This window comes from Ursus arctos, unplaced genomic scaffold, assembly GCF_023065955.2.
Source record: "Ursus arctos isolate Adak ecotype North America unplaced genomic scaffold, UrsArc2.0 scaffold_32, whole genome shotgun sequence".
Taxonomy (NCBI): Eukaryota; Metazoa; Chordata; class Mammalia; order Carnivora; family Ursidae; genus Ursus; species Ursus arctos.
The window spans coordinates 32,980,678-32,991,983 of NW_026623008.1; positions in this window are offsets into that span (position 1 = coordinate 32,980,678).

Genomic DNA, 11,306 nt, shown 5'->3' on the forward strand with positions numbered 1-11,306 from the left:
CAGGCTCTCGGTGACGTAGGCAAAGAGGTGGGACAGGAGGGCCCACAGTAGACAAAAGGAGCAAGGTGCCTGGCTGGTTCCGTGGGTTCAGGGTCCGCCTCTTGGTTTCGGCTGAGCTCCTGATGCGCGCGTCCTGAGATCGAGTCCGTCGTCAGGCTTCGCACTTAGGGCAGGGTCTGCTTGAGGATCCTGTCTCTCCCTCTGTGTCTCCAACCCCCGTCTCTGTCTCTGTCTCTGTCTCTGTCTGTCTCTCAAAAACATAACTCGTGCAATCTCTTTAGGGAAAAAGGAGAATGGCAACAATACGGGGATGTGAGGTGGGGGGTGTGTGAATGGACGTCGGTATCTCAGGTCAGATCGTTAGCGGAGTATTGACAGCCGCTCCCTGCACTAACGGCATCGTCCCTGTGATTTCTGACGATGTATGTCAGGCTTGAGAACACAGAGACTGTTTCATGGGTGGGGGTGCTCGGGATTTTAGGGCACGTAGGATGTTCCGTGCAGCGCTGTGAGTTGGCAACAGAAGGGAATCACATGAACGTCCTGCCTCTGTGAAGGGCTCAGTGGCTGCGGTAACGGATGGGCCTTCTGGAATGTTGTGCAGCACAAGGAGGCGCCTGCTCCGGACCCTGGAGGGGCCCCAGGGATGGGTTCCTTCACAACCAAAGGGCAGAGCAATAGGCATAGTACCATGAGCCCCAGGCCCCTTTGGGGAAAAGTCTCCCAGCTCAGCAGGATCTCGAGCAAGGGATGAGAGGTGGTTTAAGGTCGCTTTTCTGATATTCGTACAGATATGTGGATAGGGACTGTGCATGGGGCCAAGGCCGTTGGCAGGGCCCTGACGGCAGGTTTGGGGAGGAGATGGGGATCCAGGTTCACATGGGAGCAGGAGTCCAGGAGGGAGCCCCGAGGAGCCCAGAGGCTGGTTTCTGGGATCTGGGTCCCTTTGTGCCGCATCGGTGCCCTGGGTGCTGGGTCCCTCCGGCACCTCCACTCACCCTGAGCCAGCGCTGGACTTTGTTGGCAGTAGGGGACTCCTTCCTGTCCTTCAAGGAGGTGGGGCAGGGGATCCCATCGTTCAGCTCCTGCCCTGTCTCCTGTGTGGAGCTCTGTAAAGACAGTGCCCGGCAGCCAGGCGGGAGGCCTCGGAGGTCTGTCTGGCTGCCTTTGCTGGTCCTCAGACCCAGGGGACTCCCTTGCAGACCCACCACACCCCAGGATGCACGCAGCTCCACCATGGAGAGAAAAGTGACACAGCTCGAGGGCCTTGGATTCACTCTGGCCCTGGTGAGAGGCACCTCAGGAATCCTCTTTCCACCCTGCCCACCGTGGCATCGGTGTGAGCATGAAGGCATCCCCAGGGTATCCACTGCCCTGCAACCTCCTCCAGCCCAGGGCGGGACCTCCCCCACATACCCCTCTTTCCCTGAAACTGGGGGGATGGGGCTGCCCAGGGATGGCTCGGAGAGGTGGCCTGGCCTGGCCTGGCCTGGCCTGGCCTAGGCCGCTCAGTATTACCTTCCGGCACCTCCTGGCAAAGGCCCTGCGGCGTCGGGGGCGCGGGTTGAGCCAGTGTCTGCAGCAGGTGAAAAGTCCCTCAGCCCGGGGTTTCTGGAAGCCAGAGCCCCGGAAAATGGGCACGCAGCAAGAGAACATCTTTCGCTATCGAATGTCTCTGGCCAAGTGAGCCTGATACGGGACCGCACTAGAATGTGGGTGCCTGGTGACCAGGGTTCCAAGTTCTGTGGGGGTCGGTTATCAGGGAAGTGACTTCACTTCCTGGGATCCCCTCCCCGAGTCCACACCTGGACTAGCACCTACACAAACAGTGCTCTGGGCTGCCGACTGCTCATCCCCTTTCTGCGTGCCATGCCACATGCGTACCCGGTGACACCAACACAACCCTCTCCGCAGGCCCTAGGGAAGGTCTGGGTGCAGCCAGGGCCCCAGCTTAGAAACACCCCGGGCTCTGACGCAAGTCTCCATCTTCCCTGATTGGGACCCCGGAGAAGCCGTTGTGCCCGTCAGGGATGGTCTGTGTCTTGCCTGTGCGATAGGGATTTTTCCAGCGGACTTCTTGCGGAAGTCCACAGGCATAGGTGGGATACCATCTAAGAAATTGGGGGAGTGGTGTCCCACGTAGGGAATACCTGCCACCACATTTTCTTCCTTTCTCACCTTCTCTGAGTCTGTAGCTCCTCCGATGCCACCCACAGTCCCTATTGTGTTGTGTGTGTATCTGTGCACATGTGTGGGCCCCAATACTCGTATTGTGCAGGCCCAGAAGATGAGAGTCCCACCTAGGGGTGGATGGGAAATAGCTTTCCCAGGTCTTAGGCTTTCTAATTTCCAAGGCAAACCCTGCAGAAGGCATTGGAGCCTTGGCTTAGAGGGGCTGAGCCCACCCTTACCCCTAGACGCTGCCAGTCGTGTGTCACGAGCCATCCCTCCTTTCCTCTGGGTGTCCTGCGGGCAGGGGTGCCGTCAGTGGGTTGCCCTGGCCTGGGCTCCTCCTCAGACGGGTACGTGCTGGGATGCCTCCTGCCTGGGATGTCGATGCTTCTTCTCATCACCCCCATACCATGTGCAGGTCTACAGCCAGTTCCAAAGCACAACCTCTTCCCGAGCTCCCAGTGAGTAGCTAGGTTCAGCCACGGCCCCACCGTTAAGGACACTCGGAGAGCTGGGTTCAGGCCTGGTTCTGCCTTCTTACCAGTCTGTGATTCTGGGCAAGGCACGGACCCTGCTGGGGTCTTCCCCTTGTTGCAGAGGCTGTCTCTTACGTAACTGATTTTCTTTTATTTGAAAGATTTTCTGTGTTGGTTTGAGAGACAGAGTGTGGGGGGTGGGGAGGATAGAGGGAGAGGGGAGACAGAATCTCAAGCCGACTCTGTGCTGAGTGTGATGCGCAACGCTGGTCTTGATCCCAAGACCCTGAGTTCGTGACCTGAGTCCAGATCACGAGTCGGAGGCGTAAGCAACTGAGCCACCCAGGCGCCCTGGCAAAAGAACACTTTCGATATATTTCCAGGCAATGCAGGGAAGTGACTAGTGCAAGGGGGAAGACAAACATGAGGGACTCTGCGTTTCCCTAACTTACTGCCTAAAGAGATTTCATTTCTAGTCTACGGGTCAGGAATGTAGAACACAGGCGAAGCTCAGCCATTTCCATGAGTTGGAGACAGCAAGGTGGAAGTTTGGAGAAGTCAATATGGCTGTGGTTTACAGTACAGAATACTGAGGAGAGCTGCACAGAGAAAGAGGACCTCAGAAAGCCATCTAGGATCACTTTTGAGTTGTCATAGAATTCCGCAGTAGGGCACATGTGTGAGGAACGTAGGTGGTGTGGGGAAAATAATAGCGCAGGGGAAGCAGAGAGGAAAATGTCACTAGCCTTCACACACAATCAGGAAAAGTCTGTGCTACCGGCAGCAGGCAGAGTGGAAAACCTCGTAATTCGTGGGACATTGCAAAGAGAGCTCAGAATACCAACAGAACAGTAGCAAAATACATTGAAGACTACTGTGATACCACCTAACAAACCTTTGGAAAGCTAGTCTGGAAGGATAAAATAGTTTTCCAGGAACCTCCCCATCAGAACAATCCTCAAGGGTATGTGTAGAAATATAAGCCATAGTTAATATCTAACAATTAAAATTCACGATAGCTGCCTTCCAACAAAAGATTACCAGGATGCAAAGAAGGAGAAAAGTTCACCTCGTACTGAGGAGAAAGATTAAACAATAGAAACCTACCCAGAAATGAAAAAGACGATGGAAGTATTGCACATGGACATTCAAACCACTGTTAGAAAGAGGTTTTATATACGTAAGAATGTACACAAAGGATGAAGTGAAACAGAGATATAGAAAATATGAAAACAAGGAAAACCCAACTTCTGGAGCTGAACAGTAGCACGTCTAAGATGAAAAATGTAGTAGATGGCCTTTCTTTCACGTTAGACACTAAATAGCAAAAAGAGAGAGAGAGAGACAGAGACAGAGAGAGAGAGAACGTGAATGTATGATCATTGCAGTTGTCCAGAATAAAGCAGAGAAAAGGAAGGGTGCAAACCACGCCCTGCACACAAACACTAGAGTATGTGTGAGCTTTGTAGCAATTTCACGTGGCCTGGTAGATAAGAAATTGGCTGAGGTACAGAAAAAAACTGTTTGAAGAAGTAATGTCTGATTATTATCTGAATTGTATGAACCCTCTCCACCCAGAGATTCAAGAATGCAGGAATCCGGCCAACAAAACCCCCAAACATAAAGATCATGAAAAAAACCCTCCTTATCAACCTACATCCCAATAAAATTGCTTCAGACCAATGATAAAGAAAAAATCTAAAAAGCAGATGGAGATGAGTCCATTGCGTTACCTGTCACGTCCCTAATTCTGTAGATGGTCTCTGTTTCTTTCTGGTCTGTGGTACTCTTGGAGTGTCTCTTCACTTACAGGATCCCCCTTCCTATTTCTTGCAGGGTGGTTTCGCGGCCAAATCCTTTGAGTCCCTTTCTGTCCTGGAAGCTCTTTATCTCTGCTCCTATTCGGAATGCCTCCTTGCTGGGTAAAGTATTCTTGGCTGCATGTTTTTCTCATTTAGTACCCTGACTCGATCACGCCAGCCCTTTCTGGTGTGCCAGGTCTCTGTGGATAGGTATGTGGCTAGAAGACCCTCTTGTCTCAAGCTGCTTTCAGGATTTTCTCTTTGTGTCTGAAATTGCAAACGTCACTGTATATGTTAGGGTGTTCCTCTATTCCTGTGGATTTGGGGAAGAGTCCTCTCTACCTCTTGGACTTGAATGCCCGTTTCCCTCCCAGATTGGGGAAGTTCTCAGCTATGATCTACACAGACAGATCTTCTGTCCCTCTGTGTCTTCTCCCTCGGGGCCAGAAGTAATTCCAATATTGTTTCCTTTTGTGGCATCACTGATTTTTCGATTCCCCCACCCATGGTCCATTCGTTGGCTTTCTCTCTTTTCCTCGGCTTCCTTCCTTTCCGTCAGCTTGTCTTTGGTGTCCCTGACTCTGTCTTCTGCCTCATTGACCCTGGCCGTTAGAGTGTCCACATGCAATGTAGACTGCATCTCAGTTAGAGCCTTTGGAATTTGGGCCTGATTCGATTTCATTTCTGCACTCTGAGAGTCTCTCGTGTCATTTAGACTTTTTTCAAGCCCAGCTAGCAACTCTGTAATTGTCATCCTGAGTTCCAGCTCTGACATCTTACTTAAAACCGTATGCATTAGATCAGTGGCCGAGAGGGTTACCTCTGGCTCTTTCTTTTGCCGTGAATCCCTCCCTCTAGTCACTTTTCCCAGAGAAGAATGGATGGGGGAGAGAGAGATTAGGATCTCACAGGGTGGACAAAACAGGGTGAGCCACTTGGTCCCGAGTGTCTGTTGGTCTGTGTGTTGGAAGTCACTAAATCCCAAAATGGTAAAGAAAGCCAAACTCATATATACACAGAAATCAAATTGAATATAGCGACAGGAATCCAAGAATGAAGAATATGTGTATCAAATGTCAATGTAAAAAATGAAAGTTAAGAAAAGATTGAAAAATGAAGAGTTGCTAAAAGAAAAAGAAAAAGTAGTTGGAAAGGGAAAAAAGACAGAAAAAAAAAAAAACAACGAAATGGAAAATGTTGAATGGAGAGAGAAATGAATGATGAGAAAAAGCCTCGAGCTCTAGGTGCTATTTTCCCCTAGCGCTGGAGTTTGGCCGTCCTCTTTGGTCTGTAAACTTGCTGTTCACTTGTTGTTTCACCTCGTTTTCGGGGGGCAGGGGCCTAGTGCCCTGTTTCGCAGGTGTTTTTGCCTGGACGGGGATGCACTGCCCCTTGCCAGGGGGCCCGGTGGGGCTCAGGGTCAGCGGGTTGCTCTGTGTGCCTTGCGTTCCCAGAGGGCTTTCCCCGCCTCTTGAGAGGGTGAGAATAAAAACGGCCGCCCGCATCTGTAGGCGCGGAGGTGTGATGCTGTTGTGCGCCAAGTTGTGTAGACGTCTGCGGTGCTCCCCACACCAAAGCTCCTGGGGGAAGGCGGAGGGTCACAGCATTCCTGTCCTTTGCAGGGCTCCCAGACGGAGAGCTTCTGATCAAGTGGACTCCCCGTCAAGTGACTTCGTGCGAGGAGAGGGATCTCTCCCTTCTCCTCACTTGGGTCTCGAGCAGGAAGCGTAGGCACTGCTCTCACAACAACTGAACCGGAGGGTTATCGGGAATTGGGGCTGGCAGGGGCAGGGGGTCACTGCTGGAGGAGCCTGAGGGGTGTGGAGGGGCTATGCCCAGTGCCAAAGCCGCCGGTTGAGGCTCTGTCCATCCTGCAGCTTCCATGAGCACCCAGTGTGCTTTGGAAATGAGGAGGTCGTGGAATATAGGTGAGGTTCAGTGGGGTGGAACCCGGAGCCGACGACCAGGAGAGAATTCTTGAGACGTCTTTGGTGCAAAACTGGTGGTTTCTGACAGGACCCGTGGCAGATAGAGCTGCTGCCCCGGCTTGTGAGGGGTGGCTGATGATAAGACTATGGGGTTGGGGGAAGGGAAGGGAAAAGGGAGGTTGAGATAATACTTGCATATGTTAAAGAAGACTCCCAAGGTACAGAGGCCTTGCCATTGTCTAGGGAAGGTGGTTTTGCCCTCTAGCAAGGCATGGACATTAAGACGGTTGGGAACTTCCTGGAGGCTGCAGATTAGAAGGACATTTCATTGTATCTACTTTCCCTTCAGGAAGCTAAGTAATTGATAGAAAGGCTTGGTTCTTGTAAAGTGCTAAGACGTTGGGAAACTGAGGGAGACTTAAGTCTTGCAGGATTGTGGTGTCTATAGGTGAACTATTTCTTTGCCCTTTAGGGCAGCCGGGAGTGCCTGAGGAATGTCACGTCCACCCCATGGTGGGGGGTGGGTGTGGGGTGTCAGTTCCGGCTTTGTCCTCCTCAGCTAGCCTTCTCTTGCCTCCTCAGTAAAGGTCCCTCCTGTTCACAGAGGTTCAAGCAGTTCTCGCTGTTGCCACCTAGTGGACATATGGATGAACACATTCAGGTCATGTCTGTGACTCCCTGAGCTGAGCGGCCCTGAGAGGTTGGTTCCTTCCTGCGAGGAGAGGGCCCAAAAAGGATGGACCCGGAGCAAGCAGACAAGTGTGGCCCGGCCGACGCCCCTCTGCTGGCCTGGAAGCAGGACCCGGTTGCTCTACTTAGAAGCTGAGTTCTAGAGCAAGAGGGGCTGGAGTGGCTGGGGTGTGTCCCGGGACGGGGTCTGGATGAGGGGTGTTCCAGGACGGGGGGTGGGGGTGGGGTGGGGGGGCAGGGCTGCTTGTGGAGGGAGGATCCATGAGGGCGGTAGGGACAGGCTCTCCCGTGCTCCACGGGTCCCGCCCAGGTAGCCTGGTGGCCTCAGTGCTGGCTTGTCTTCCTCGTGATTTCAGGGTTCATCTCTAGTCTCCGGGGACCCTCCTTTCCCGAGCAAGGCTCCACGGAAAGAAAGAGAGTATAGCTAGAGGACCCTGCAGCCAATACTCCCAACAATGGGACTAGCGTGTGTTCCAGAAATTGTGCTTTTAGGAGACAGCCCTAAAGCAGAAGAGATTTACGGCACATTGTACTCTTCACTTTAAGGAGGAGACTCAAAGAATTGGAGAGGTCTCAGTTGTTGGGCAGGTGGTGCTGCTGAGTAAATGATGTGTAGCCCCTGAAAATGCAGAAGGGGACAGGAGAGGAGTAGCAGTGCCTGTCCACTGTGGGGACCTCAGGCCGAACAAGAGCCCAGCTGTGGAACCCTCCCTGCCCCACCCTGTCCCCCACACAGGCAAACCCCCTCCCCCGCTCTCACTCACCCATACACTCCGAGGGAAAGGACTGGAAGAGGGACGCCATGTGTTATGGGCTATCATGGTAGAAGGTAGAAGGAATGTGTCTTCCTTTCTTCATATTTACATCACTCTTTTGCTACCAAAACGTAATCTGGCTGAAACCTTAGAGAACTTTTAAATTACCTGATATGTTTGTAATAAAGAGGAAGATTTAATATGCAGTCTTAATATTTTTATAACATGCACATTAGAATCATTGAAACCTGGCCTATCCAGGAAAATGAAAGATTTTGAAGGTGTCTCCTGGACCCAGAGATTTCTGGCTCCTGGGTCACACTTACAAAAGGGAAGCCTATCCCAGATCATGAAAACATTTCATTTTGGGGCTTCACATGCGCAGTATTGTATCAGCAATATTCCTTTGTAGTGAAAAGGGTTTTTTTTTTTGTTTGTTTGTTTCTGTTTTTGTTTTTCTGTGTTTGTTTGTTTTTTAAGAGAAAAAAAGCTGAAAAAAAAAATGAATCACTCATAGGTTACGTAGCTAGATACAAAAAGGCCACACTGCCTGATCCCACACACATGAAAACCCAGAAGAAGTAACTCACAGAGGCGGAGATGAGAGGGGAGCCGTGGCTACAGGGACTGGGCTGAGGGAATGAGCAGTATCTGACGAGTGGCACGGGAGTGTCTGGGAGGGAAATATTGTAGAAGGACAGGTTGTGAAACACTGTGTACCTAATGACACCTGGAGGTACAGTTTAAAAGGATCAGAGTAAAATTCCATGAAAACTCAATTTATCCTTTATTTATAGACCAGGATGTATTAAGCTATGAAATAGGTGCATGAACAACGCAAAAATTAGAAACACTGGAATGACAGGGGAGGGGAAGCCGTCCTTTGGGGATTCAGCGAGCAGGAACTGCTGCTCCGGGGCCGGGGCCGAGGCCGTATGCTCCACTGAGAGAGTTGGTAGGCGGCGCCCTTCGGCAAGCCCGATAACTGATGCTGTAGCCTGCTTGGACTCCGGGGCTGCCAAAGGTGCAGGTGGCTCTTGGAGCTGCTGACAGGGAGTCAGAGCTCTGTGTATATCCTCCGCTGGCTCTGAGAAGGCAAGTGACATCAGGGGCCCTTCAGGGACCTCCATAGTTAGTGCCGCAGCGTGCGCGGGCACCGGGGCTGCCAAAGGTGCAGGTGGGTCTTCAAGCTCCTGACAGGGAGTCAGAGCGCTGAGTATATCCTGCCGTGGCTCTGAAATGGGAGCTGTCATCACGCGCTCTTCAGGGACCTCCATGGCTGGTGCCGGAGCCTGCTCAGGCTCCCGCGCTGTCAAAGGTGCAGGTGACACTTCTTGCACCTGAGAGAGGGTCAGCGCCCTGAGTATATCCTCTGTTGGCTCTGATATGGGACGTGGCCTAAGGGGCTCCTCAGGGACCTCCGTAGCTGGTGCTGCAGGCTGCTCGGGTTCCGGTGCTGCCAAGGGCGGAGGTGGCTCTTGGAGCTCCTGACAGGGAGTCAGAGCAGTGAGTATGTCCTGCGCCGGCTCTGACAGGGCAGGTGGCATCAGGGGCCCTTCAGGGACCTCCAGAGCTAGTGCTGCAGCGTGCGCGGGCGCCGGGGCTGCAAAAGGTGCAGGTGACTCTTCTAGCTCCCGACAGAGAGTCCGAGTTGTGAGTATAGCCTCCGCTGGCTCTGACATGTCACGTGGCCAAAGGGGCTCTTCAGGGACCTGCATAGGTAGGACTGGAGCCAGCTCGGGCTCCGGGGCTGCCAAGGGCGCAGGTGGCTCTTGGAGCTTCTGACAGGGAGTCAGAGCTGTTTGTATCTCCTGCGCCGTCTTCGACAGGGCAGGTGGCATCAGGGGCCTTTCAGGGACCTCCATAGCTGGAGCTGGAGCCTGCTCGGGCTCTGGGGCTGCCATAGATGCCAGTGGCTCTTGCAGCTCATGACCGTTCGTCAGAGCTGTGAGTGTATCCTCCGCTTCCTCTGACATGGCAAGTGGCATCGGGGGCCCTTCAGGAACCTCCATAGTTGGTGCTGCAGCGTGCGTGGGCGCCGGGGCTGCGAAAAGTGCCGGTCGGTCTTCAAGCTCCTGACAGGGAGTCAGAGCTGGGAGTATATCATCTGTGGGCTGTGACATGAGACGTGGCCCAAGGGGCTCTTCAGGGACCTCCGAAGCTGGTGCTGCAGGCTGCTCGGGCTCCGGCGCTGCCAAGGGCGGAGGTGGCTCTTGGAGCTCCTGACAGGGAGTCAGAGCAGTGAGCATGTCCTGCGCCGGCTCCGACAGGGCAGGTGGCATCAGGGGCCCTTCAGGGACCTCCATAGTTAGTGTTGCAGCATGCGCGGGTGCTCGGGCTGCGAAAGGTGCAGGTGGGTCTTCAAGATCCTGACATGCTGTCAGAGCTTTGAGTATATCCTGCCGTGGCCCTGAAATGGGAGCTGTCATCACGCGCTCTTCAGCGACCTCCATGGCTGGTGCCGGAGCCTGCTCAGGCTCCCGCACTGTCAAAGGTGCAGGTGACTCTTCTTGCACCTGAGAGAGGGTCAGAGCCCTGAGTATATCCTCTGTTGGCTCTGATATGGGACGTGGCCCAAGGGGCTCTTCAGGGACTTCCGTAGCTGGCGCTGCACGCTGCTCGGGTTCCGGTGCTGCCAAGGGCGGAGGTGGCCCTTGGAGCTCCTGACAGGGACTCAGAGCAGTGAGTATGTCCTGCGCCGGCTCCGACAGGGCAGGTGGCATCAGGGGCCCTTCAGGGACCTCCATAGTTGGTGCTGCAGCGTGTGTGGGCGCCGGGGCTGCGAAAAGTGCAGGCCGGTCTTCAAGCTCTTCACAGGGAGTCAGAGCTGTGAGTGTATCATCTGTTGGCTGTGACGTGAGACGTGGCCTACGGGGCTCTTCAGGGACCTCCGAATCTGGTGCTGCAGGCTTCTCGGGCTCCGGCGCAGCCAAGGCCGGAGGTGGCTCTTGGAGCTGCTGACAGGGGGTCAGAGTGCTGTGTACATCCTCCGGTGGCTCAGACATGGCAAGTGGCATCAGGGGCCCTTCAGGGACCTCCGTAGCTAGTGCTGCAGCGTGCGCGGATGCTGGGGCTGCGAAAAGTACAGGGCGGTCCTCAAGCTCCTGACAGGGAGTCAGAGCTGGGAGTATATCCTCTGTTGGCTGTGACATGGGACGCGGCCTAAGGGGCTCTTCAGGGACCTCCGAAGGTGGTGCTGCAGGCTGCTCGGGCTCCGGCGCTGCCAAGGCCGGACGTGGCTCCTGGAGCTCCTGAGAGGGAGTCAGAGCAGTGAGTATGTCCTGCGCCGTCTCCGACAGGGCAGGTGGCATCAGGGTCCCCTCAGGGACCTCCATAGGTAGTGCTGGAGCCTGCTCGGGCTCCAGGCTTTCCAAAGGTGCAGGTGACTCTTGTAGCTCCCGACAGAGAGTCAGAGCTGGGAGTATATCCTGCCGTGGCTCTGAAATGGCAGGTGTCATCACGGGCTCTTCAGGGACCTCCATG